The sequence below is a fragment of the Marmota flaviventris genome, chromosome 2, assembly GCF_047511675.1.
Source record: "Marmota flaviventris isolate mMarFla1 chromosome 2, mMarFla1.hap1, whole genome shotgun sequence".
NCBI classification, from domain to species: domain Eukaryota; kingdom Metazoa; phylum Chordata; class Mammalia; order Rodentia; family Sciuridae; genus Marmota; species Marmota flaviventris.
Window position 1 is genome coordinate 73,284,383 of NC_092499.1, and position 24,695 is coordinate 73,309,077.

Below are 24,695 nucleotides of genomic sequence, written 5' to 3' on the forward strand. Positions count from 1 at the left end.
GGCAATCCTAGGAATCACAGTGGACTTGGCAGGGACATTTGGCTTTGGGCTAGCATCCCAGAACCAAAGGTGGCTGATATCTTAATGACATAATGGCATTGATTATGTTGATTTCATCATGGCAAAAGGTAACCTCGGATAAGAAACAAGCCTTGACTGTCTTTTTTTTTTTTTTTTTTTTTTTGCAATCACACAAGAGGCTTTATTGCAAGCTCAAGCCTGGACTCACAACCATTTCCGATGCAGTTGTCCTGAGGAGTGAGTCAGTCCTCTTTTACAGATGGCAAAATCCAGGAAAGAGAGGAGAGATGCTGAAAATCAGTCAAGAACAAGTATGCCACACACACAGCAGGGCAGGCATAGCACTGGGAGAAACAGGAAGAAAAAAAAACTGTCTTCTGACCATGATGTGAGCTCTTCATCATGTTGAAGGACATATAATGAAAATTAATGATAATAAGCTTCACCATTCCTCCACCTACCCTGAACAGTGAGGGAGACCACTCCAAAGTAAGACAAGCATTTACACCTATATCCATCCTTCATTCAAGGGGGGAAATAGATTCAAGTCCCCTGGCATTACAATGCAAGCAATTTTTCTTTGTGGCAGTTTACATCCTCCTTTAATCTTATGAAAATCAGCAGGTAGAGGGGACAAATAGTGGCCTGTAATCAGACAATCTGAGTCCTCACCCTGGCTTCAGCATCAACTAATGGGGTAATCCCCAAACACTCTGGGCCCTGCATTAAATCATGTATAAGATGACAACAAGGTGAGATCATCCTTAGTTTTGTTGTTTTGGGCTTTGGTTTTATTTGGTTTTTGTTTCAGTTTTTGGTTTGTGGTTTTTTTGTTGTGAAATCCTTCATACAAATGAAATCTTATAGAGAACCTTAATACTGAAAGCTGAAATAAGTAGGAGGAAAGGTGGGGTCTCCCGAAAACATCTCTCCCAGAATCTTGGGATTCCACAGCAGAGCATGAAAATACCCAGGAGTTCCCTGAAATCAAAAACTTGATTCTGGGTTGTGGTTGTGGCTCAGTGGTAGAGCATTTGCCTTGCATGTGTGAGGCACTGGGTTTGATCCTCAGCACCACATAAAAATAAATCAATAAAATAAAGATATTGTGTCCATCTACAACTAAAAAAAATTAAGAACTTTAAAAAATAACATAAAAAACTTGATTCTATCTTTAGTAGAAGTTTAACTGAAACCAAGGGAAAATGAGGTTTCTAATGCCTACTCAGAGGCAGGGGGTGGGAGGTCATGGTAGAAATATTACGAAGGGTCCCTCATTCATATGTATGTTAGTCTCTCGCACACATATGCATGCTTATTTTTCCAAATAAATTTAATATGCTGTAATTAATAAAACTAAAGTTCATTTAAAAGTGTTACTGACTTCATGGTCATGTAGGACTCTGATTTGCTTTTTTAAAATTAAAAGGAATTACCACACTCTAAAAGACTGGAAGCCACAAAAGAAAGAAAAAAAAAAAAACAATGTTCCACTTGAATTAAACAATGTAACTTGATCTCTTAAATATCAAGGATTCTCCCATCTCCAATAAACTAGTTAGATCCTTGGACTCCCAGCTGTGGCTCACAATGCTGTTTTGAGAAGGATTCTGAGGCCCTGTCCAGGCCAGGCAGGAAGAAGGGGAGGGTCTCCTGTCTTGAGTTAGATATGCCAGGCTGCGTCAGCCAAATCATCCAAGATGCAATGGCAATCAGTGAAGAACTGAATTCCAGCTCTCCTTCTGTCATTATACTAAAACACAGAGAATTTTGTACAACATGAACCATAATATGTGGCTTGAAACTCTGACTTAGTTACTTGCACCATTTCTCCTGTGGCAACTGATAACATAAGGGCTTTCTGTTTAATGCTATACTTTAAAAAAAAAAAAAAAAAAAAAAAACCTTTCACTTCAAAAGAGTTTATGCCTACCAACCAGATGATTATACCAAAGGCACTTTTTTTTTTTTTTTTTGGGGGGGGGGTTGTTTTTGATTTTTATTCTATCATACTTGTCACTTGCTATTTTTGAGCTTTGATATTAAAAACATTTCTTCAATAGAACAAAACAAGTTGTACATTTGAGAACCTCAGTAAATACAAAACCAATAACAGCTACCAACTTCAGAAAATTTATGATGTTAAATCTTAGAAACTGTGTCAAAGCTTGACCCACTTAGGACTGGTCCTTTTAAAAATGAAAACCTACATCAAGAAAGTTATAAAATGTGAGCCCATTCATCATAGATTCTACCTAAAACTGTCATTATAAGAATTAACAGGAAGCTGGGCAGGGTGGCACATGCCTATAATCCCAGTGGCTGGGGGGTGGGGGTGGGGCTGAGACAGGAGGATCTAGAGTTCAAAGCCAGCCTTAGCAATGGTGAGGTGCTAAGCAATACAGTGAGACTCTGTGTCTAAATAAAATACAAAATTGGGCTGGGGATGTGGCTTAGTGGTCAAGTACACCTGAGTTCAATCCCTGGTACAAAAAAAAAAAAATTAACAGGAAATGACTGAATTAAAAAATCTCAGTGGAATGTTTTCTATTTCTTAAATTAGTAAGTTCATAAAATAGTAAGTTTATATTACTACAGTAATATAAACTTCTCCCTCTCTCATAATATTTGGATTATTTCATTGTTCTGCCTCCTCATTCTTCAAACAAGTTTAGTACAATGGAAAACTACTACTATGCTTACTATAACATAAAACAACAACAAAAACTGCTTGAATACTTTTAGTCTAGGATTTTACCAGCCACAGAGAAAGGAATGTTCACAATCACTATTCTATCTCCTATTAAAGATTTTGCGACTGCAGGTCAAAAAATGTAGACCCCTAAGGTAAACTATTTCAAGGTCCATTTTACATTGGTGGTGTCGCTTATTCCCATGGTGTGAGGAAAGCATCTCATTTTTTACTCAGAAAGGTATTTGGCATTCTTGGAAATTCTGCTACTTGGGTCAATTTTATAGAACCTGGGATTGGAATGATACCCAGGAACTAACAAATCGGCTAGGGAAAAATTTTCATTTTCTCAGCCTAGGAAGAACATGAATTAACATCTCATAAGTAGTATGCAAACATGACCTCCTTGGCATCTTAGTCCTTCCTCCAGAGAATCCTCTTGTAACAACCGCTGTGCCGTTGGGCCAAACCACATCTTCCAAACAAGTACTCAGGGACCTACCTGCCAACATCTGCCTTTCCAGAGAGTGCCACAGGAGATGTGTCTGTTCAAGGCATGTTGTTTGTTATTTTTTAAACAGAAACAGGTGCAGAAGTTCAAAATAGTATCCCAGAAAATAAAATCTGAACAGAGCCATAATACTAAGTAAGTCGTCTTGTCTAAGCTTGCTGGAGAATGCTTTTACATCCTATTACTTGCATTACCACAACCATCTAAAATTAGTTTCTGAATGCTTTGAGGAGTGTTTATTTCTCTGTTTAAAATTAAAACAAACCTAAAGCACTTACGGTAAAAGAAAACCCTTTTCCCCCACAATACTGATTTATGATATACTGACATGAAGGTGATCATATTGTGATGACTACAGCATTTATAAAACAAGGTGCTGTAGAGGTAATGCTGCAGATATTTTCACCAAGCACTTGAGTATCTGGTTTACAGTCCCATTTATAAACAAAATGAACTAAGGATAACATTTCTTTTATCACATAAACCATTGTAATATAAACTTCTCCCTCTCTCTTCAAAATATTTGGATTATTTCATTGTTCTACCTCATTCTTTCAAACAAGTTTAATCCAATGGAAAAACTACATATCATCTCCTGGGTCCTGTGTCTGCACAAGAGTCTTCTCTGTGTCTCCCCATCAGCAGACAACCACAAAGACTAAAAAAACCACTAAAGCAAACTCCAGGAAATGCAAATTGGTGATAAAAGGAAACAGGAGCTGGCCTGAGGTTTCCCTCCAGATAATGAGGAAAGAGCCTGTTAAGAGAATTAATTATGCAAAACTGCAGCCAGAGACCCTTAATCACAGGGAAATACTTTAGGTCATTTTATATGTGCCTAGAGATCTCATCAAAGTTTCCTTTTAATGGGTTTCATGATTGTTTATTTATGAAAAGTTCTGGAAACTTCATATTTGCATTGCTAAATCATGTTTTATGACCAGTTTAAAAATATTGAGAATTAAATTAGATAAAAGGGCAAAAAGGCCATTTAAGCAACAAAAAAAAAAAATAAGTCACCAAGAGAGAAAAGTTCTATAACACAAATTTTGTAAGTGCAAACAAAAATACAATGTGCTAGCTTCAGCCGGTTGTTCAACCTCAGATAACTTTAAGAAATGAAGTGAAAGATGCTTTCACATGATGTTGCTATCAATGATGTTAACTGGCAAGGCCTTCCCGGAGAACAATTGGGCAGTACTTAAATTAAAAAAAAGAAAAGAAAAACCCACACCCAACTTCAAAATTTTATACCCGTTGTCTTTTTTATTCCATTTTAAAGACTATATCCTGAAAGAATAACCTAAAACTTGCAATGCTGTTGATAATTATTTAAAATAGAAAAACAGGAAAATGATTACCCTGTGCCATGCATAAAAAGGAAATGAATACAGTCATCTAAGAAGTTTATTAAGAGTTAATAACATAAAACATGCTTAAGACAACATTTAGTTGGGGGAAGGATACAAAAGAATACTAGATAATATACAATCAAAAATATTATTACATTTTAAGAAGCTTAGAGTTTGTCTCTATTTCTATATACATTCATATGTTCTCACTTTTTCCCATAGTGAGTCCATATTACTTTTGTAACCAAAATTAAAAATAAAATAAGTTTCTGACATAGTTTCAGAATGACCTTGAAAATTCCCCATGCTGGGCAAAGCAACAGTTCTCAGAAAAGGGACTTCTGGCAGGAAAAAACCCAAGAGTTGGAAGTAGGCAAAGGGGACCGCAGGCATCCTCTCAGGAGTGATGGGTGTGGTGTAACAGGCCCTGCAGAGGCTGACTTTGACTAGTCAAATTAAAATTTGTTAAAATTTTAATTAGGCCAGTGTTCTCAAAGTGTGTTCCACAGGCATCTTGGGGAATCACAGATATTTTCAGTGTGTATGTGAGTACAAAATTTCACAGCATGATGTTACTTGACATTTTCATTTTCATTCTCTCAACAAATATACAGAATTTTCCAGAAGCTTGGATGAAGTCATCACTCAGATGACAACTTAAGTTTCACTACTGGTATTTTAAAATGAGTAAGTGAATAGTTTTAAAGTTGCTCAATTTTAGTTTCTAGCATGATAAATACATTACACAAACAAATCTCTTTAAGGTCTTCAATTTCGGATAGGGCCAAAGATTCTTGAAACTGCCAGACCAGATTACTTCATTGTCCGGTAAGTGAAGGAATCAATTGACAAAAATTACCCAGGAATGTACGGACTCCTGTCCACAGCACACTAAATTAATTTTGTCTGGAAGTAATCCAACAATTTTATGTGTCTAATATATATCATCGGTCCTTTAGTATATTAAAACATTTTGTATATACCAGCCAATATATTTCAGTATTTCTGATTATGGAGATGGTAGACAGATAGATATACAGACAAACAGTCAAATAAGCAGACACATCTGTCTGTTCTTCAAATTCTCCAATGAGCTGGTCTGAACATCTTACTGGTTCCCTTGTTAATCAATAAGTTAAATTATTGGCATTTATTTATTTTATGATTTTGAGAATCTTATTTTTCAACTCTTTCATTGGGTAGCACTAGCAAACTACAAATAGATCAGATTCTGTAAATAGGCCTTAATACTAATAGAAATGAAGGTGAGGGAGTAATTAAATAATTAATCAAACCAGATTTAAAACAAATGAAAGCTGCCAGGTTTTTGTTCTCGTGACTAAAAGGCTCAGGGGTCACTCCAGTTGAACTGGGCTGACTGGGCTGCGCAAAATAACCACACAAGAGACACAAATACCTTTTTCTTTAGGGTCACTGTGATGGCTCCTCTGACCTTAAGGGTTCTCAGGAAGAGAGAGAAAGAGAGAGAGAGCATGCGCTGACCCCTTTTATTGAGGAGAAGCTATTCAAATGAGGCAAGGGGTCAGTTTCAGGGGGTTGAGTCTATCTTCATGATATCCACTGTCAGCAGGTTGACTGACATCTAGAAAGGCCACACCCAAAGGCACAGTAAGAGAAGGGGACACATACAAGGCACTTCCATGGAAGATTCTACCCTAAACAGGGCAAGGGGTTATACTACAAATGAACAGGTGAGCATAGCTTCACCCATGGGGCTGTAGCAAGACACACCCATGCACGAGACACTGACCCTCGAACCCAAGAAGGGTGGGGAAAGCTCTGCCACATTTCTGTGACTGAGCGCCTCAGCACCCAGCTGGGGAATGTGACTCAGTCATGAGCAAGGTTGATCTCCCACAGAAAGCAGTAACAAATGAATTTTACTAATTCAACAAAACAGATCCTGTCAAGAGTTTATTTTCACTCCTATTTCACTTACTATTTTGTGCTAAATATAGCTGAAAATAATACAAACTGGATCTTCAAAAAATTTAGGAGATGAGGCTTGGTTTCTAATACAGACACAGGATAAGGCTCTGTCCCTATCAGCCCTTCATTGGTTGAAGATACTGTAGGCTAAAATTCATTTAATACACCTAACCTTCCAAACACCATACTCCAGCAAAAAGGCACAGCAGAGAATGTGGGTTCCAGATGGCTGACAGGAACTGCAGTTCAAGGCTGCCACCCAGCACTGTCAGAAGGAATCATCAGATCCCATATCGCTAGCCTGGGAAAGGTCAAGATTCAGAATTCAAAGTACAGTTTCTACTGGACGTGTGTTGCTTTTGCACCAACACAGAGGGGAAAAATTAAGTCAAACCATGTTAAGTCAGGACGATGGTGTTTCTTACCAGTTTCCTCAAAGTAGTTTGATTCTAATGAGTTTCTGCAGTTAACCTGTGGCATTTGACAAGCTTTAACCTTTTCTTCCATTTATTTAAAAACAGTATAGTAAGAGTGCAACAGGTGTCAATACCTCATCTTATAGATGAAATGCCCAACCCACCGAAAGATGAAGTGACTGATCCAATCTTACTTGCATCAAGAGAGGCCGGGAAGAAGCTCCTCAGCTTCTCCATATTACACAGCATAAAACACTTCTTGGTTAAAATCAAGTCTCCCTCTCTTCCAAGCCAGACCTTGCAGACAAACATAAGTGTACATATTCTGTGGAGCACTCTTCAAACTGAGACACTGCCAAATTAGATTAATCTAAAAAGTGTTTTACTTTTGAATTATGGGTCATATTTTTACAAAGTAATAAACATTTTCTAATGTCTACAATGTTTTCATTAAAACCCATGGTTTTAAATATTCCTACTGATAGATGAACCACTATTTATACATGAAACATAATTTCAACTAAGTCACAAAGCAATTAATGGAACTTTTCCAAAGTGAAACAAAGTTTTCTAAGGCAGGGTTCTGCAAACTGTCCTCCATGAGCCCGCCCCAGTCCCCTGTTTACACACCCTCATAACTGTTTATTTATGCATTGTCTAGGAGATTCTGCACTGCCACAGCAGAGTTGCACATCTGGCAGGGACAGCCAGCTAAGCCTGAACTATTTACTAACTGGTCCTTTTCAGTAAAAGTCTGCTGTCCTCTCTCTTAAATGATCATGTTCTTACTTATCTCGATCCAAGGTTATCTTTTTTTTTTCCAAAGTGAAATTTAAATTAGATAACCTATTTTCTTTCAGTGATGATCCAATAAAAATACCTCCTAAAACTAAATGTTGCTTTTTAAAAGCAGAATATTCCTATGGTGAGGCTTTGGAATATATATATATATAGTGTTCTTTGAGGATAAAGGACATATCTTTGGACAGTCTACAGACATAAAATAACTAGCAAAGTCTCACTGTAAAAAAAAAAAAAAAAGATTATATCACGACCTCAATATTTAAAACCTGGTTATTTTCCAAAACTCAAAACTAAAATACTTTTCTTGTTTGATATTTTGTTGTTATTGCTGTTGTTTTCATCTTAAAAAGCTAAAACCTGATTCAACAAAACCACTTAGTGCAAAGATTTGCACTAATACAAGTATCATCTAAGATATCAACACATTATATGTTTTCTGTAAGAATTTTAATTGAACTAATTCATACACTGTAAGCATATAACCCTAGACTGCTCCCCAAAATAGGAATCTAAAAAAAAACTGATACATTTTTTAAATTCCCAAATATAAACAACCTTAATATCTATTTGCACATGCTAGCAAGGAGTGTCTACCATACTGTTTACCAAATACCTTATTTAGCTCTAGTGACCAGATAGTACAAGGCACCAATTATTTTCATTTTAACTAATTTATAGAAAATAGAAAAAATAAAATAAAATAAAAACAGGAACAGGCTGTACTATGAGTTCCAGACTGTGGGAAATTCTGCAGAACAAATAACCTGGTTCTTTTCAAAATAATTTACAAGGAAAAAAATAACTGCATGAGACTTAGAGAGGTTTAAGGGACATTAAAACACACACACACTATGTACAAACCTTATTTAAATTCTGAGTTGAACAAACTTAAAAAAGAAAGAAAATTTTAAAACTGATCAGATGTTTGATTTTAAAGAATTAATATGCATTATTTTAGATATGATAATAAATCTTTAGTTACGTTTATAGAGGCTTGTGTTTTTGAAGATATATACTAAAATGCAAAAATGCTTATAGATAATATTATATGATGTCTAGAACTTGTATTTTAAAAATCCCAGAGTTAGGGGGAAACTATTGAAGGCAGAGATGAAAGATTGGTCATGAATTGGTAATTGGACAAGCTGTGGATACATGCTTGTCGAGGATTCTTCGACTGGTTATATAAATCTCTCTACATATGTGTGTATAGAAATTTTTCAATAACATATTTTTAAATCTTCATGTTCATACTACTTGAAACAAGATAAGTAGCAATAGAAAGCAATTAAGTCTGGGGGAGGCATTTTAGGGAGACAGAGCAGATCTAGAAGTATATTGGTGAAGTACCATCCATTCTGACGATTTTTTTAATTTTGTGTTTTTAATTTTAATAAGCATCAAGACTATATTGGCAGATGGATGTGGTGGTGCAAGCCCACAATCCCAGCTACCTATAAAGCTGACACAGGAGGATCTAAAGTTTGAGGTCAGCCTAGGCAATTTAGAGAGACACTGTCTCCAAAAAAAAAAAAAAGTAAAATGAAAAAGGACCTAGCATGTAATAGGCTCTGAGTTCATTTCTCAGTACTGCCAAAATAGAAGGGGGAGGAGGAAGAAGAGGAAGAGGGAAAAAGAAGAATCTATTGGCATATTTGTGTTACTTGGTACGACAGAACTTTAAATGAAGTCTATCACCCCTGACTGCATGTAATTTCCCACAAGTATTACCTGTGACTATAATGAGCTATCACCCTTATGATTATGTTGTGTTATAGGCCAAAGGAAGATTGTTTTGGGTGGGCCTGAACTAATCAAGCTGAACTAATCAGGCTCACTCTTTACTCCTGCTGGCCTGCAAGGAAGAGAACTAAAGGTAATCTTTGGCTCACAGCTACCAACAATCCTCAGTCCTGTCTTCACAAGGAAATATAGTTTGTCAACTAGCAGTAAGCTTATAAGAAGCCCCTGAGCCCCAGATGAGAACAGCGGCCTAGGCTGACACCTGGATTTTAGCTTGCTGCTGAGACCCTAGCAGAGAATCTAGCCACAGCACGCCCAGACTTCTGACTGGTATTATTTTAAGCCACTAAGTTATTATGCAGGAAAACACACGCACGTGCACACATGCGCGCACACATACACAAAATATGCCTGGATAGCATCTTACATCTAAATAGCACTAAGCATCTCAAGGCCTACCTTTGCATATGGGCTTCTTCTAGAACCAAGCAAGTACCTAAACTTGCAGCAATTTAACTTCTAATTCAGTGTTTCTCAGAAGATCATTTATCCAAATTTGAGAAACCTTGAACTACATAATCTCTGATAAATGAACTAGTTTTTATCCAACACACATAGCTTTGCAGGCAAGAGTTCATACTTGAATGCTTTTTATAGTGTGAAGTTTTCTAAAGCAGAAAAATCCTGCAAAATAATCGAATGGAACAGATTGAAAGCAAATTGTGACTAAACCAAATACATCACCAAAACTATAGCTTATCATCACAGCAGGTATAAGATAAAATATAGCTTTTTATCTCCTACTCCCTAGCTCATGATTAGAAGACATGAGAAAAATATAGGCCAAATTCCTCTATACAAAAATTTCTTTACAATAAAATTTTCCATATTTCAGGTGATCTATAAATATTAAATAATTATCACAACTATTCTTTGACCATGTTACACTTCTGTTTAGAAAAAAATGACATGTACATTAACATAACAAATAGAAAAATAATCTCTGAGATCTAAGATAAAATTTACATGCCATAAAATTATCCATATAAAGCACCCAATATAGTGATTTTTAGTACATTCATAAATTGTATAATCATTACTACTTCTTCCAGAACATTTTACTCACCCCCAAAAGAAACTTTATATTATCTTTCACTGTTGTTGTTATTCAACAACATGGAATTGTATTTTTCACTCACATATAGTACAAATGATAACCAGCAGGGTGGCTCTAACATCCTTATTCATTTTGTCCTTTAAAACTGTCATTCTTTTCTCAGTACCATATCACACTGATAAATTTCTCTAGTACTAGAAAACCTTGGCCATCTGAGACTCAAAATCAGCATTCAGGAAATAAAAGAATGGAGGTAGATGATTTAACCATAGGGATAAAAAGTGTTGCAAAAACGGGTTTGGATTGTAGACTATTATTTCCTATAAGTGATGCTGTAAACATACCTTTGAAAAGACGGAGATGCTCTAAATAAGCTAAGCATAAGACCACTTGCAGTGAGAACAAAGAATCTTTCATTGGGGAAGCTCTTGACCTATTACACAGGTAATCTGTTTATTTCAGACACTGAAGGTAGAGGAAGGTCTGAATTTTAAATAAATAGAACAATACTTCTGTATTCCAAAGGGAAAAAAAAAAAAAATGTGGACTTCTCTAAAAATATTCAACAGCATAGTGGAATGGCCAGGGCCAATATCAGACATTTTTTACACTACAAATGAACAATTCAATGATGTTTTAAGGTATGGTTTCCAAGGCTTATGGGACTGGCCAAAAATTACTCAGCATATTTTTTTTTAATTTTTAATATTTATTTTTTAGTTATGGGCGGGCACAACATCTTTGTTTGTATGTGGTGCTGAGGATCGAACCCGGGCCGCACGCATGCCAGGCGAGCGCTCTACCGCTTGAGCCACATCCCCAGCCCCTACTCAGCATATTTTTTCTAAAAGTCATTTCTTAGATTTTGCTAGAAATCTGGGCTTGAAATTCTACCTTTTAAAAAGTCCATCTTACTGTATTCCCCCCATTTGGTCATTCTAACTCTGGACCAAAGGCAAGATCCTCTGTGGGGATGTGTGCTGGCACATGGCTTCAGCTCAGAAGGAAGCACAACACACAGGCCATGCCACAGGTGCCAAGCCAGAGAAGACCAAGAGACTGAAAGGAAGCTCACAGAGTTTGCTGCAAATAATCTAGTTCCTTTCTAGATTATTTTAGTTTAGATCCTTTTCAATAATAGAGGCCAGAAAGAACATTTATGTCTATTCTCCGCCCTCTTTGATCTCAAGGAAGCTCACAGTGATGACTCTTTGTGATTGGGTACTTTCTGTTTCCTTTTCTTTTAAACAGTAGGTTGAAATGTTCATTGACTCCACCCAGGAAGGGATCTTGAGGAAAGGATAACTTCCACAGACAGAGTTTTTCAGTTAAAACTGCGAAAAGATAATAAAGCTTCAAGCTTATTAGAAGCATTGGGCCCAGTAGATTATATAGAGCACACTATACCACATGTACAAGACTTTTCCTTTTCACAAGTTCAAAATGCTAATTTTTTATTAAAAAAAAATATTCACACAAAATGAATGCAAACTTTTAAAAGTAAGCTGCATCTTTAATCAGCCAGGCAGACAACCCCAATTGGACTCATGTTTCCCAAACCCAAAATTAGTCCCTCACCTCCAATTTTCAGTCCTGACTAAATGTTAGAATTACCTGGGGGACTTCGAGAATCCTGGAGATGAGGCCCCAAACCCAGATCTACTGAATCAGCATCCTTCGGCTTCTCTTTCTTAAATCCCCCATGGAAACTCCTGACTCCCATATAGACTAGAGAAAAGACCAGGCCCAGCAGCCCTCAAGCAGGGTGGAGATCTCCCAGAAGTCTCACCTATCCTTCTGAGAAGGAACTCAATTTACATTTTAACTGGAACTGTGTGCTACTAGAAGCACCATCTTTGCATTAGTTGCGCAAAACAAAGAGTTTGGGTTGGTGAATTAAAACCTGACAATATTGTTGCTTTGGCCACTAAAAAAGCAAGTGCAAGAGCTGCCACAGCCCAAATTTTAGAGTCAAGTTTAAAAGACATTCTTGTTTGGGGGAGGGAAAAAAAATGGACTATCACTCTGTTAATCCTTTTCAGAGCTCTTCCCACACTGCTGATTTGAGATAAGCTGTCATTTTTCAGGACTAAATCCTTTTTTTGTTTGTTTGGTTTTTTTTTAAAGCATTTTGACCACTGGCAACAATGACAGGGCTGGCCTTTCCTTTCCTCAAAGCCTCATCATCCTTATCCAGAGATAACATTACTGACCTACCAACCCAGGTGATGGACTTCAAAGTTGTTTATTCACTAGCTCTGGTGGGCTTACCCTGACACAGCCTCAGTGTCTCACACAGTCCCCTGTTGTGACCAAGGACATGTCCTTAAAATGTGGCTGACCTCCCAGGCTGTGGTCATGGAAGAATGGAGAAGTGACCCCATAGGGTCTAATCCACTGACCTTTACTCTGCTCTAACCAACTGCCCAAATAAATAAAAACAGCAGGGAAGCTCGGTTTCCCAAATGAAATCCAATTTATCCCTAAATATGCAAGACTGGTTAGATGCTAAAAGTTCTCAGGCCATCTAAAATCTGTCAGCTGGCTCTCTACCAGGGTGATTTTCCCCCAAGGATACAGCCATGTCTGGAGACACTTGTGGATGTTTCAACTGGCGGAGGAGGTGCTAGGCACCTCATGGATAGAGACCAGGGATGCTGCTAAATATCCTACAGTGCACAGAACAGCCCCCCACAACAAAGAATCATCCAGCCCCACATTTCAATAGTGTTGAGGTTGAAAAACCATGAATCAGAGTAGGAGAATGGGTCATTTGCCAGCCCACTGATAGATAATCCTTTGAAGAGACTCTCGGGTCCCACTTTAATTTAGTTTAAAATAGGGATCACAAACTCAATGGCTTTAAGGGCCAAGGAGGTAAGAAGTATCACGTAAACTAAGTGGCTCTGAAGGAGGCATAAGGGTGTGGTGAGATCTGTGACAAATCAGAGTATAAATGTTCACTAAAATCATTTCGTTTTTAAAAATACTGTGCTGGCCAAGCACAACAGCTGGCTACCTTCACCCCCATGGACCACTGGGGGTTGAACAGATGGGACGATGATCACAGACACTTGTCTAGCCTCCTCCCTTCTATCCTAGGGAATATCCCTGGGCTGTCAGGTTAAGAAGAGATCAGACCTGAGGGGTTAGCTCCAGCTAAGAACAGGATCTCAGGTACATTGCACCAGGCAGGAGCCAAAGTGGGGAAACTCTGATGAGGAAAAATAGGGTTCCCTCATACCCATCCTTTTGGGGAAACCCAGTAGACATTATATCAATATTACACAATGCCACATTAGTGAGGTCACTATTTTAAGATGTTAAAATAGTGTTCTCTTACCCATTGAGGATTTTTATACAGGAGATAGTTTATTGTATGTGAATACTCTGTTTCACAACTAAAGAAAGAAACAGAGGCCCAGGAAATTTAAAGGGATCATGAAGAAAACCCAAATCTGAATCTAAAATCTTTTTTTTCTTCTGTGCAACTAACTGCAAAAAAAAAAAAAAAAACCCAATTGAAAAAAATGAAGAAATTCCACTCAAGGTATCATGCATGACTGAGCTAATTTACCAAACATGTTAGACATAGATTTTACATTTAAACCTACTTGGCATTGTTCTTTTTCTCCATCAGAAAAAAATTATTAACGTGTTTGCCCCAAGTCACTGTTTGAAGATGTCTTTTCCACACAACAGAAGGATTGAAAACAGACTAAATACTTCTAGCTCCTTCCCGATCAGCCTGTGGACAGAAAAGCCAAATCAGCAAATGGAAATCCAAGAAGAAGGAAGCCCTGATAGGAGTCCCCCTGCGTGGACACATGGTGTTCTGCTGGAGGAATTCCTGGCCTGAAGAGGCAGGATAAACAAAGGCAATCCAGAGGGAAACAAGTGATAAGATAAATGAAACCCAATAATTCCCTCTGTCCTCCCCTCCACCTACTTCCTACAACATGTTCCATCAGAAAAACAACCTGAGCTTGGGGGAATTAAAAGGTAAGTTGGAGGGTTAAAGGGGAAGATGTGCTTTCTTGTCAGGTCAGTGACGGTGGTCCCCTGATAGGGAAACTGGCCAACTGGGGACAGTCATCCTGCCCCAACCCAGGGAGTCCCTGAGAGCTGAACTAGCAAAAGACAACCCACAGAGTACATAGTAGGGAAAGGTGGGGTACAGAAGAAAGGTAACTTCAGTCACAGTCTGATAAGAAATTAGGTCAAATTAAAAATAACACATATGTGGTTTCCTTTTTTAAATTTTTAATCAATCCTTCATCAGAAAATGCGTTAGGTAAGGTAGTTTCTTGCCACAGCTCCTAAAACTTCTACAGTTAGAAGTATCATCTACAACCCACAAAATATCAAGTCCTAAATGGGTCAGAGTTTTTCTAATCCAACTTAATCTCTGTTTCTGATTTTAAAAATATATGGGGCTGAGGCTGTGGCTCAGTGGTAGAGCGCTTGCCTAGCATGTGTGAGGCACTGGGTTTGATTCTCAGCACCACATATAAATAAATGAATAAAATAAAGGTCCATACATTTTAAAAAATTTTAAAAATATAAAGATAAAAGTATTGTTATATTGTGTGCATGTACAAATATGTATGTATGAATATGTAATAATAAATCTCACCATTATGCACAACCATAAAGTACCAATTAAAAAAAAATGTGGAGGAATAAATAAACAAATAGAAAAGCAGGCCTGTTCATTTAACTTTCTGAGAACACACTGCAGCCATTGGCTTCAATCCCAAGCATTTATTTATTCTTCACCCTCTCTGACTTTTAGTTCAAATTACCATTGAGTGCTGAGGGGAGAGAGGGGGTTGTAAAACAAACATGACTGTCATACAAATGGGATGAGGGAAAAAACAAAAATGTTACTGTTGTTTCTTTTGCTACCATCATCCTAAATCACACAACAGTCATTAATATCTGGTTAAAAATAAAATAAAATAATTGCCCTGAACAGAACTGGATGACATATTCTGTATCCACAATTTCACCAACTCCCAAGGGAAGAGAAGAGCCAAGGTCTTCCAAATGACTTAAGTTGTCCATTTCATTTCCTTCAATTTCTTATAATAAGTTTTGCAATAAATTCTCAGGGCTTAGGAGGACCCCTAAGCTAGCCCTCGTTATAGAACTGTAGGTTCTAACTTAATTTGCGTCTGGACATTTCACTGCTTGGTCTTACCTGATCTCTATGAAACAAATGCAGATTTAAGTCTCGGCACCAAGGAACAATCTATCTCATCTGACAAATGATGACCTCCATTCTTCACTCTTCCCAAGGGCAAATCTGCAGGAGCTTTGTGGAAGACTAAAGTCCAGATCAGTACTGGCATCAAAAAGCTGGGCATACTGGTGCATACTATAATCCCAGTGGCTCGGGAGGCTGAAGCAGGAGGATCCAGAGTTCAAAGTTAGCCTCAGAAAAAGTGAGGCACTAAGCAACTCAGTGAACCCCCGTCTCTAAATAAAATACAAAATAGGGCTGGGGATGTGGCTCAGTGGGGTCGAGTGCCCAGTTCAATCCCGAGCACTGCCCCCTACCCCCCCCCCCAAAAAAAAAGTAGTACCAAAGACACACTAATGATAACTCTCATTTCTCCAGGAAATGAAAGAGAAAGAAGCCAGGGGCTTTGGCAAACTTATGAAGCTGCCCTAGTCCTAACCCAGTCTTTGTAGAAGGCATATACTTCCTTGGCAAACCATTAGCAACGACTTGCCTCTAGCTCATGTGGTCTAAAAAAAAAAGGACCCCTAACCAGCAGTTCATTTTCTAATATGATACTTTCTTTGCCCCCAGGAATGATGGCTGGGCTCTGATAGATCCACAAAGTACTCTCTAATCTCTTGTGGTCAAGAGTATGAGTTTAAAAAAATAAGATTAAAAAATAAAGCTGAGTAGGATTACAGGTATAGTGGCTCCAAACCAAGGTAAAGCTCTCCCATGCCCTTGACCTGATTTATATGTCACTAACAAACCAAGCTTAGCCAACAAAAGCCCATCTCAAAAAAATAAATAAATAAAAGTTGGGCATCTGTATTACCCCAGAGCTAGAATCTAAGCTATCTTCTCTTGTAAGTCTAAATTCAGAAAGTTCATCAGATGGGCAATGTTTGCCAATTGTACTGCAGGTATTTTCTTCAGAAATGAAAAGGAAAAATACCATTTTAATAGGTGACCCTAATTGTGTGCTTGGCAGAAATACAGGTGACCTTCAACTCCAATCCTGGCGCAATTTATAGAACAGAATGAACTCAGGTTATTACTAAAGGTGAATGACATACTTAGGAAGTGTAACAAGATGAATGGGGGGGGGGGGGGGGGGAGGAGGCTCCTGAAATCAATGCCTGCTAAATGATATTATTTTTGAGTAGCCTAATGACTAAATTAAAGTTTCTGTTTACATTTTCCCTTCCTGACAATAGCTAGTAGGGCACAGCTTTCCTATTTATTTCCCTAAATTAACCAGTTTGTATTTTAGTCAATTGTCTTCATTAAATATCGTCAAAGTGGCACAATATTCAGTTTTAAGCCAAAAGGAAAAGATCTATTGTAAGTCAGGAAATCACACCAACTACATTAGAAATTGAACTTACTTCCATAGTTTTCCACATTTAATTTACAATGGTCACTATGATTTAAAAGAGTTACAATGGTTTATTTGGCACCAAATTTGCTACATTGTAATAACAAATAAAAGTCTGAGGTGGAGAAAAGAAAGTTTATTTCAATATTCAAAGATATCCAATATCACATTACACATTTGACTACTCTTCAAGTTTTCATTATTTTCTTTTCAAAAGAACCTTCACAATTGATCATAGAGGGAGGGAAGGTAAGAAGTCAGGGACCCTCTTCACTCCCAATACAGGATTCTGCAGCCCTTTTCTGAGGGGAAATCCTATAATCAGAAGAGATACTCTACCTAGTAAAAAGTAATCTCAATTATCAAATAGCGTTTTAAAACTGGTTGGGCTCCTAGTAGATTTAGTGATGGAATATAAGAACATTTCTTCTTTCAAATAATTTGCCATCTTTCATATAGCAAAGAGACCTTAAAGGTTTCATTCATTCCAATACCCAAATACAACATAGATACTCCCATGGAACATTTTTGTTCCAGAAATACACACTGCAAGCCACCCATCAAGAGGCAATTTTATAGCCTGGCCGATACCATACACACGCAATCCCAGCATCTCAGGAGGCTGAGGCAGGAGGATGGTGAGTTCAAAGCCACTGCCTTGGTGATGGTGACCAACCACTGCCTCAATATTAAGAAATGCAAAAGAAGCAGGGACATCCCCCAACTCAAGCTGGACAGAAAAGAATAACACACAGGAATATCAGAACCCAGGCAGTTCTGTGGTGTGGAGAGAACGAGACTGCCTGGATCCCCCAACCTGGCCTGGCACTTACAGACCACAGCTAGGCAAACTCCTCAAATTCCTTATCTGTAAAATGGCAATAATAGTATCTAGCTTGTGCAATAGTGAGAAGTCCATGATATAGTCCACATAAAGTATCAGAAAGGGCTTGAGCTGTCACACAGATGCTATTAAGTGTGCTGCGGTCAGGCAAAAGGTTCTAAGGAGGAAGGGGGTTGAAAACCGAGGGGTAAGGTAGGAAGCCATCCTGGAAGCTATGGCATCTGAGCTGGATCTGAAAGCACCTGAAGTATTTGAGAAGTTAGAGGGGTGCACACCCCAGGTATGAAGAACCTCTGATGCAGAAAGTCACAGGAATGCTTAAGTACCCATGAAGAAAATAGGCTCACCAAAGCTGAGGGAGTGTTTGCTAACTCTGCATTAATGAGGGTTGGGGGCAAGGCTCTGTACACTTGTTGCTGTGCTTCAATACTTAACTGAATTTTACACATTATGGATTTAAATCCTCTCTGAAATGTTCTCTGAAATAGTAAAAAGGATCCCAGAAGATAAAAAGGTATGAACACCTTTTTTCTTTTCCTGCATAAAGAGTCTACTAGAGTGGAATGTAGGTCACTAAAATCAACTTGCATCTCATCTTCATCTGACCCTCTTTCAGTGGGGGTACTAATTTGGTGGTGTTTGGAATTCCCCACCCTCCCCCCATGCTTCAGATCTTTCAATTCCAGTCCCTGTCAGCAACCTAAGCCACTGTAAATAACACAATCTACATTAAAGACAGTATGTCTGTTAAGTTAATGTAACTTCAAAAGCAGTATCCTCCACCTCAGCCTGCCCCAGCCTGCTCTGCCAACCAGACATACTCCTCAGCCACATGCAAAAAAACACCCTCAGTAGTACCAGTTTCTTAAACAGTACCTGTGTATTCAGCTGCCTGTAAACTTGAAGCTCTTAGGGAAACCACTTAGAACAGATGCTGTATTTAATAGATATTCATTTATAAGATTTCCTCATTACCAAGTTAGACATAGTATCACCAAAATAAGCGACAGTCGTCCAAAGTCCTCTTCCAAAGAGGAAAAAATCACTTTTGTTTTGACTGAGGCCCCATCAGAAAGAAAACAAATTTGCTAACCTAAATTGGCAAAGTTGCTTTGTTTTCTGCAGTATGAAGATAGACTTAATATTTGAAAATACAAGAGCATAGCTGGAAGCCAGGGAGGGTCCCATAGCAGGGACAAGCTCTGTTGATAATTTCCTGAACCCAACACCTAAGGCTGTCAATGGTACCAGCTTTGTTGGAAAAGTTTGTTTCCTCTCATCAACAGTTGTAACTTTTAAAGTGTTTTTACAGAAGGATTCTAGATTCTCAAGCCAAAGCCACTCTTTATACCATCCCCAAATATTTACAAAATGAAACACTTTCAATCTTCACTGTGTTTTATTTGTAAACATATTATTTGTTCTCAGAACCACAGCATCAACACTAAAAGCAGCCTTTTACACAAAGTAGCTCAAATAAAACCATACAGAGACTTACCTTGTTAACACCTAGAACTGTCTGCAAAGCAAAAAAGCCAGAATTCAAATTCCTTAACCCCTATTCACTGAGCTCCTGTGAGCACCACCCAAGGATGTGACCCACCATGCCCCCTTTACTATCACACCAGACTCATATAACTAACACTTCTGAAAATCTAAGAAACTGACTACTGGATAACAATGTTACAAATATTGGACAAATGTTCTGTTTTCATATCACCCAGTCTGGGACAAGTGATCCTGTTTGTAAAGCAATTCTAACCCAGATGAGATGACTGCACTGCTATGCCCCCAGCTTTTCTGAGAGACATTAGTAGCCTGGCAGGGTCTCTAGGAATCTTTGCCTTGGTCTCTTTCCCCATTCTCCTGTCATACACCTCCTGGGAGAGTTAGCCAGACTAAGAAGAGTGATTGATGGAAATCTAGAAATGCCTGGTTGGGTTAAGAAGAAATTCTAACCTTAAAAAAAATGTCTAAGTAGGTGACCATATTTTCAAAAGCAAATAACTATAGAATATATCTCTCTATTTCAAATACAAGGAAGGCCTTTTATGTCACATGGTGTTTTGGTTAAGACAACTTCAGGAAACTAAGAGGAATACTACTATGGGGAATGTAATCAGTAGGGATATAATCACCTACTTAAGACAAGATGATGAGTGTCAATCACTTGGAACTCAGCATCCTTAAACATTAACCTGAACATGAATGCATGTTCCTGACACACACGTACACACTTTCCACCTCCTACTGTGACTTCTCTGATAATGCACTTGGTATAAAATCCAAGCAGAGAGTAAACAGAATCTTTGTATAATTTAATTATACTAAATGCACTTAGATTACAAGTAATTGTATTCACCAAAAGTCTGTAGAATGGCAAAGCCTAAACAATTAATTCTAAGACTAAAGTATAATTAGAAGTCCAGATACTAAAGTAATAGTGCAATAGTAGAAGCACATTATAATTATAAACATTATTATTATTATAAACAATAATGCAGCTGCCTTGCCCACTTTGAAGCATTACCATGAGGAACCAAGCTATTTGGGGGGACGGGGGTGCCGGGGATTGAACTCAGGGACACTCAACCACTAAGCTCACATCCCCAGACCTATTCTGTATTTTAGAGACAGGGTCCCCCTGAGTTGCTTAGCACCTCACTTTCACTGGGGCTGGCTTTGAACTCTGAATCCTCTTGCCTCAGCCTCCTCAGCCACTGAGATTACAGGCATAGTGCACCGGCTGAACCAAGGTATTTTGTCATAATAGTAAGGTTCAGCGACAATAACCCAATGCCCCAGTGTCAGAAACTGGGTTTAAATCCTCATCTTCAGAATACTTTGGAGGGTGGGGGAATAACCAAGTATTTTTTTAGAGTCACAAGAGTTTTTGCCTAGTATCAATTTTGGAAATCCTCTATAGTGCTCTTCTCACATTATCAAGGAGAAGACAGAGGTTCCCAGCAGTAAAGGGTAAACCTCAGAGTGAGCTAGCCAGTAATGACAGAGCCAGAGCATGATCCAGGGCTCTTGGCTCCCAGCCACATGTGCTTTACTCAAGGACCTGCATCCTTTGGGATGGCATTTAGATTTTCCCAGAACCCTAAAGCATGGCAGGGATTTCCAAAATTCAACTTCACTGATCAAATGTCCCCAAATCACTTCAACTGCACCTAGGACAAACTGGGTACCTTTACTGGTGACCAGGAAACTCTCTTTATAAAGAACAGAGTAGAGCACCTTTCTTGAAAAAACTGCCTCCAACACAATTGGGGAAAGATGCAGGTAGCCTGAAAGGGGAAAAAGATCTTTCAAACTGTGACTTTCAGAGTTTGCCTCAAGGAAAAGGCTTTCCACAGTTGTGGGGAAGGAGGTGGACAGATGAAGTATATGCATGAGAGTGGGAAAATGGGTCCGAGAACTGTGTCCAAACTATTTACAAGAGTCCAGGGCTGTGAAAGGGGTGAAGAGGAGAGAGCAGCTGGGCCCAGGACAGGCATTTGACCACACCCACAGGCCACGCCCTCCCAGCTGGCCGCAGAGCCACATCGAATCGAAACAGCAGTGGGAGCAGTTAAGATTCCAAGGCAGGAGTCTCCATAGCAACGGGATTCGTCCTGCAGGCAAACTCTGCTTCAATTCACTGGGTCTTGCTCGGATCTCACAAAACTACCACTTCAATGAGAGTAAAAATGGTCACTGGAGGCATTTGCTCTCGATGCTCTCCTAAGAGATATAAGGCGGGAGGTCCGGAATGGGGTGCAGGAATCTATTCCAGAGCGCACGAAAATATTTTATCGGGGTAAGAGACAGAACGCCCAAACCCAAGCTGTAAGCAACTCGAGAAAAAGACCTTACTAGGGTTGGATGAACGAGTGAGTGAACGAACAAATAAAGGTACTAGGGAAAAAGAGAATCCTGGGGACTTAAGTCCGGACGTCTCCAGTCAGAGGACAAGCCGATCACAAGCAGTTGGCTTTCGGTACCAGCTGGGTAAACCCGATTATCCAGCCCTCCTGCCCCACAGCTAGCCTTATCTTTAGATTATCCGACACCCCCACCCACCCACCCTTAACCCCAGGGCTCCGGGGCAGGCGCTACGCCACAGCCCAAGTGCTCGTTGCAGAGCAAGCGATTCAGTACTGGGAGACCGAGGTGCGCCCTCCGGAGAAGGACGCGACCGGGTAGAGCTCTGCAGCGCCTGGAACCCGGTCCGCAGGCGGCGCAGCCTCCCTTCGCCGCTGTCCGCCAACACCCCTAGCTCGCTCCGCAACACCGTATTTCCCTCTATTCTTTTTTGAAACATTTAGCTCCTACTTTTCCTGATTACAGTCATCCCGTCCCTTTCAAATGGGGCTTGAAGTGAGGGTGCCAGGGACGGTGGGGTTTCTACTCAGACGCTGAAGGGTCTCTCCTTCTCTGTGGCCACCTCCGTGTCCAGCAAGCCTGCCTCAGGATTCTCCCTCTGGGAATCGCTGGGCCAGGAGCTCCGGACCGCCAGTGCAGTGCCCTCAGCCCCTAGCCAAGGCTACGATCTCCCGGCGCCCAGCCCGGGAGCTTGTAACATAGCGACAACCGGTACCCAGCTGGCTCCCCTGCCATCCAGGAGCCTCAGAAAGAAAAGAGGGAGGGACCCCTGTCCTCGGGAGCGCCCCCCGTACTCGGAAGCGCCTTCCTCTGGGCTCAACTCGTTTTGTGCCGCGCTGCAGCCATTTTCCAAACCCCAGATTGGCAGCCGGGAGCTGTCTCGGTCCTGTTCCCACCCAGACCCAACCTGAAGGACGGGTTTAATATTTACCTACTGGCCCGGGAGCTCCAGGCAGGCAGCGGGAGGGCGCGCCTCCCGAATCCGGCGCCCGGCCCAAGGAAGCACACCCACCCCCGCGCCACCGCGCGGTGCCACTTAATGAATGAGTGTGGCGGGAGAGACGGTACGTCCCCCTTACCTGAGCAGCCCCTGCATGCTGGAAAGACGGCTCTGTGCTCCGGATACAATGGGATCCGGTTAAACAGTTTCCCTTCGCAGCCGCTCGTAGGTTACCAACTCGCAGGTGACATCACCCTCTCTTCGCCTGATAGGCTACAATGTGGCGCCCACTGCGCATGGACTCCCCGGTCGGACCCGTAGGCTCTTGGGAGTTGTATTATCTACCCGACAGACCAAACCGGGACAGTCTCGCTGCCGGGGCTCATTAGGACTACAATTCCCGAAGCAACCCTGAGTTCCCCCCCCGTACCCGCCTCCTGGTCCCGCCCCCTCCGAGACCCGCCCCCTCCCCGCCCTCCCGCCTTGCTGTGCCCACGGTGGTCGTTCGGAAGCTGAGCCGCGAACTGCACAAGCGAGAGGGAGGGGCGCCCTGTGGTCGTACCCTTTGACTTGACCTCTATTCTGCCTAGCTCGCGGGCTCCAAGGGCCCCGAGAGGTCCGGGACTTGTGCGCGCCCGCCAGGCAGTTCTAACCTGCTGAGCTTTCTAAGCCCCAGCTAGGAAGGGACGATTAAGCCTTTTCTTTGCCTTCCCTAAGCATAGCAACTAATTTGGAGGACACACTGGTTTCTGGGCTAAATATGGTCCTGGTATTTCCCCAAGTCCCCTAGAATGAGGCAACGCCAGCAGCGAAAGGGAGGAATCCTCGAGCACCCAGAGTGGTTCAGTTCACCTTTATCTTCTCTTTTCTTCTCCCCACTTACCGGAGACCGGATGATCAGGAAGAACGTGGGCAACAGCTTAGTCGGCTTAGCTGACAGAATAACCAGAGTCTGTCACTAATAAAAATGCAGTGTAATAGACTAGAGAGAGAAACAGTCGCCGCAACCCTCCGTCAGAGAGCCTGCTGCTGCTGCAGAGATAATACTATCGCGCAGCCATGCTTTTGTTCATCCCCGCAGAGACTTCCCGCTCTGGTGGCTCTCAACTCCTAGGAAGATAACAAGCTAGTCACAAGTTTCAGTACATTGTGTGTGTGTGTGTGTGTGTGTGTGTGTGTGTGTGTGTGTACATATGGTTTTAAATACAAAACACTCTCCCTCTCATTTTCTATACTATTCATTAGAAACGTTTTCTAAAAGACTTTAAAGAACTACATTGTAACTTCAAGAATTGTCCTGATCCTAATACATCTAAATGTTTACTCAAATGTATGCAAAAGATGCGCAGCAAAATACTGACCCATTGGGCAGATTTTATTTTTAGCATATAAAAAAGGCTCTGTTGAATTCTCCAATTATTTAATGAATACCAAACATGAAAAATTAACACTAAGAGCAAATTTTCAGGTGTCTTCTAACACGAAAAAGAAAAAGGAGGAGGAGGAGGAGACGACAAAAACAAAACAAAAAAAACCTCAATGTGTTTTTTCACGTTGTATAGTAAATTATAATGATATTGGATGTGTCTTGACAATATACGGGGTAAGCTCACACCCGTATTTCCACTAGCAAAATCTCTAGACAACTCTGCTTCTTGGGAAATGAACGTTCACAATTAAGATACTTTCCTACCTAATTATTAGTGGAAATTCTATCACCCCTTTCATTTCATTCTACAATAGTAACTTAGGTTCAAATGCAAAATATTTGTGGAACTAGTTAAGGATCTTGGGGGAGAAGAAAATGCTTTGTTTTGCTAACAGAGATGT

At 40.1% G+C, this 24,695-nt stretch overlaps 1 protein-coding gene across 1 annotated transcript in view; it reads right to left on the reverse strand.

Moving 5' to 3' along the window:
• Daam1 (dishevelled associated activator of morphogenesis 1) overlaps nt 1-23,093 on the reverse strand; it is a 166,822-nt gene extending 143,729 nt beyond the window's left edge. Inside the window, exon 1 of the mRNA XM_071607998.1 lies at nt 23,005-23,093. The gene's annotated coding sequence lies outside the window, so the exon portion shown is untranslated. The remainder of the gene's footprint in view (nt 1-23,004) is intronic.
• Nucleotides 23,094-24,695: the final 1,602 nt, after the last annotated feature.